This window comes from Nyctereutes procyonoides, unplaced genomic scaffold (genome assembly GCF_905146905.1).
Source record: "Nyctereutes procyonoides isolate TBG_1078 unplaced genomic scaffold, NYPRO_anot_genome, whole genome shotgun sequence".
Lineage (NCBI taxonomy): Eukaryota > Metazoa > Chordata > Mammalia > Carnivora > Canidae > Nyctereutes > Nyctereutes procyonoides.
Genome location: NW_026575082.1, coordinates 5,234,372 through 5,238,891, shown reverse-complemented (window position 1 = coordinate 5,238,891; position 4,520 = coordinate 5,234,372).

The window sequence follows — 4,520 nt, the reverse complement described above, 5'->3', positions numbered from 1 at the left end:
ATTCGTATTTAAAGTGATTATTGATATAGTTAGATTAATATCTACTACTCCTGTAAATGTTCTCTATTTGTTGCAGTTGTTCTTTATTTCTTATTTTCCCCTCTCTTTCTGCCTTCTCTGGTCTTAGTTAACCATTTCACATAATTGTATTTTTCTCTCTTCTCATAGTGTACCAATTATGCTACTTCTTAAAAAATATTTAGTGATTGCACTGGAGTACTCCAAGTAATCTAATCCAATCTAAAACAACTTTCAAATGATACTTTAGAGGTAGCACAGCTATCTTAGAGTACTTCCAATTCTTCCTCCCATCTCTTACAGCACAGCTGTCATTCATTTCACTTATCCACATAGTGTAAGCACCCAATATATTGTTATTATTATTACTCTGGAAAAGTATTTATTAGATTCATTAAGAACAAGAAAAATAAAATATTTTATTTTACCTTCGTTTATCCCTACTCCAACACTATTCCTTTATGTAGACACAAGTTTCTAACCTATATAACTTTCCTTCAGTGAGAACTTTTAATGTTTCCCAGAGAGCATTTCTGCTGGTCATGAATTCCTTCAGCTTACTTTGTCTGAGAAAGTCTTTATTTTTTCTTCCTTTTGAAGGATAAATTCACTGGATGTAGAATTCTAGGCTGATACTTTTGTTTTCTTTTAACATTTTACATATTTCACTACACTCTCCTTTGGCTTGCATGGTTACTGACAAGAAATATACTGTAATTTTAATCCTGTTCCTCTAGATCCTAAGCTTTCATGGAGCCCACATGACCATTTAAGTTTCTACTATTTTGTTGTTGTTTCCAGTTTTCTTTTGGTGGACTCCTTCTATGGCAAGGAAAATATTCTCCTCATCCTCTGACCCAGAAAATCTCTTCAGGTGAGAAAATAGTGGTATCAGCTCACTTAAGAAGGACTGCTTACACTTTGGAATTTAAATACGTCTTACCTTTGATCAGAGCTTCCCAGTATCTTTAAAAGCTATAAATTTTATAATTTTCTTTATTTTGTAGATGCACCAGTAATGACTTGCTGCTACCTGCTACCTACTATATCACATTTAGAATTGGCAGAAGATGCACACACATATCTGAAGTTAAATAAAATTATATATCTATATCTGAAGGTATATATATATATCTATATATATATATTTAATTGATTTTCCCAGTTACACATTTAATAAATGGAATAGTAAATAATTCAAAAGGCTTTGTGGAGATGACCTTTAGAAATAATACTGCTAACTCTATGCATTCAACTTGGCTTGGGAAGTCCAGCCAACATAATCGATTTAGAATATACAGTCTGCAATCAAATGGACCAGAAGGGCTAAAACTTTTAGTTACTTTGCAAAAAAAGGTATTTGTAGCATGGGGAAGAGGAGGCAGTTGCTCTTCCTCCCTTTACTGCAGTGCATGGTAATGCAACTTCCTGATCTGAGAACATTATTTTTGCCATTTAATGCAAAGGAAAGTTAATTACAAAGAATGACAAACAGCTGGATTCAGTGGTGGTCTTTCTACCTTCAAACACACTTAACTTTTAATTAAACTATTTTTAAATTTTTCTTAGTAATGATATTAATACATAATAGTATCCAGGCCTGATTAGTGAAAATATTCCCATCATTTAGGGAGGAGTTGTAATTATGTTCTGGCCTCATGGCTGTCATTTAGAAAATTGCAAACACAGTTCATTAAAGGGCACTTTCATCAAGTGACTTACTTTCCATCCAAGTAGTTATTCACAGCAAAGACAGGTCTCTGATGTAAGTTTACAAAGGAAACCAAAATACCCTATTATTGCATAGTCAAGCTACTTTCATATCACATTCTGAGAAGTGGTTCAGAGAATGCTAAATTTCTACAATGTGAAATTGCTTCCTGCTTAAATATTAGTCAAGTGTATTTTCAGGTACACATAAATTTAATTATTATCATATTTGTGATTTTTTAGAAGGCAACATTACTTCAAATAACTTATCATTTGTTACTAATATTTTCAAGCATTTTGCAAATTATGAAATGTGTATGTATATGTGTATCTCCACATACACATATATACATGCATACATCTATGTAATTGTCATTCAAAAAGGCTCACAAGAGAAAACATAGTGACTTGATAAATTAGGCAAGTATATAGAGAGGTGAAAAGAGGAAATGACAAATAAATAGTAAGTACACATAAGACAGGAGGGATAGAATATATCAGGACCTTGTAAATAAGAATGGGCTAAATGCTATTAAAATGAATTTATAAGAACTGTGCTGAAATATATTTTACAAAGTAGAATATAAGGGAAAGGGCAGGGGCACCTGCGTGGCCCAGTTGGTTATATGTCCAACTCTCAAGGTCATGAGATCAAGCCCTGGTTCAAGCTCCATGCTCATCAGAGTCTGCTTGAGATTCTCTCCATCTCCCTCTGCCTCTTCCCTCTCTCTCTCTCTTTCTCTAAATACATTTTTTTTAAAAAAAGGAATAGGTAATTACTTGCTAAAACAAAAAAGGGGTGATGACTGGCAGAAATGCAAAATGAATATTAGTTCAGGATTAAAAACACTTGAAGACAATGACATTTTAAAAGCAAATTACTAAAAATTCAAAGAAAACTTGAAAAATAAAATTATACTGGGATATTTCAATATATATCAATCCATTCTTTTAGACACAAAAAAGTAAAAAATAAATGAAATTAGCAATCATCCTAATGTGTACATAGGGAATGTTCTTTTTTTAAAAAATTTATTTATTTATTTATGATAGTCACAGAGAGAGAGAGAGAGGCAGAGACACAGGCAGAGGGAGAAGCAGGCTCCATGCACCGGGAGCCCGACGTGGGATTCGATCCCGGATCTCCAGGATCGCGCCCTGGGCCAAAGGCAGGCGCCAAACCGCTGTGCCACCCAGGGATCCCTGGAATGTTCATTGAAGATAGGGAATATGGTATAACATCCATGGAACAATTAGAACAATTAGAAAAACATTTATATATTTACACACCTTCCCCAAATAACCCCACACTAAACCATAAGAATAATACTGGCTATCTACTATATCTTATAACCCTATACATAATAAAAATTAATAATAAAATGTGACAAATATATAGAGATATGTTTAAAAGAATGTTCGTGGCAACATTTTTATAGTGCACTAAACTGAAAACAAATGAATTTTAATCAATGAAGAAATGTTTGAATAAACTAAGCAATAGCCATACCATGAAAAATAAAAAAAAATATGCAGCTATAGGAAATAGTACATGAGATGGATTCTAATTGAAAGGATTGCCTTAATTTATTGTTGAGCTAAAAATTAAAGTATGGTATATCCCTAAGTTTTATCTGTGTTGTAGCTTGTGACAGGAATTCCTTACTTTTTAAGGCTGAATAATGTTTCATGTATATATATATATATATATATGTTATGTTTATCCATTCATCTGTTGATAAACACTTGGGTTGCTTCCACCACTTGGCTATTGTAAACGATGCTGCTATGAATGTGGGTGTGCAAATATCTCCTCAAGATTATGCTTTCAATTATTTTTGACATATACCCAGAGGTGGAGTTACTCAATCGTATGGTAATTCTATTTTTGAATTTCTGAGGAAATGCCATATTGTTTTTCATTTCAGTTATACCATTTTACATTCCCACCAACATGGCACAAATGTTCCAATTTATCCAGATCCTCACTGTGGTCTTTTTTTCTAGATAATAGCCATTCTAAAGGGTGTGAGGTGATATTTCAGTGTGATTTTGATGTGCTTTTCCTTAATAATTAGTGATGATGGACAGCTTTTCATATTATTATTGGCCATATGTATATCATCTTTGGAGAAATGTCTGTTCAAGTTCTTTGCCCATTTTGTATAAAGTTATTTGCATTTTTTGTTGAGTTGTAATTCTTCATATATTTGAGATATTGACTTCTAATCAGATACATGATTTTCAAATACTTTCTTCATTCTATAGGTTGCCTTTTCATTCTGTTGAGTGTGTCCTTTTGTACACACACAGGAATTTCTTTTTTTAAAGATTTTATTATTACTTATTTATTCATGAGAAACAGAGAGACACAGGCAGAGGGAGAAGCAGGCTCCATGCAGGGAGCCAACGTGGGACTTGATCTTGGGTCTCCAGGATCATGCCCTGGGGCAAAGGTGGCGCTAAATCGTTGAGCTACCCAGGCTGCCCTGTACGCAGGAATTTCTAAGTGATGTCCCATTGATCTATTTTTGCTTTTGTTTACTGTGCTTTTGATGTCGTATCCAAGAAATCATTCCCAAGCCAATGTCATGAAGCTTTTTCCTGTTTTATTCTAAGAATTTCATGGATTTAGGTCTCATGAATTAAAATTTTATATGGTATAAGGCTTGGGTACCACTTTATTTGTTTTGCATGAGGGTATCCAGCTTTCTCAAGACCATTTGTTGAAGAGACTGTTCTTTCCCCATTGAATGGCCTTGGCACCCTCATTAAAGATGGTTCAACCCTAC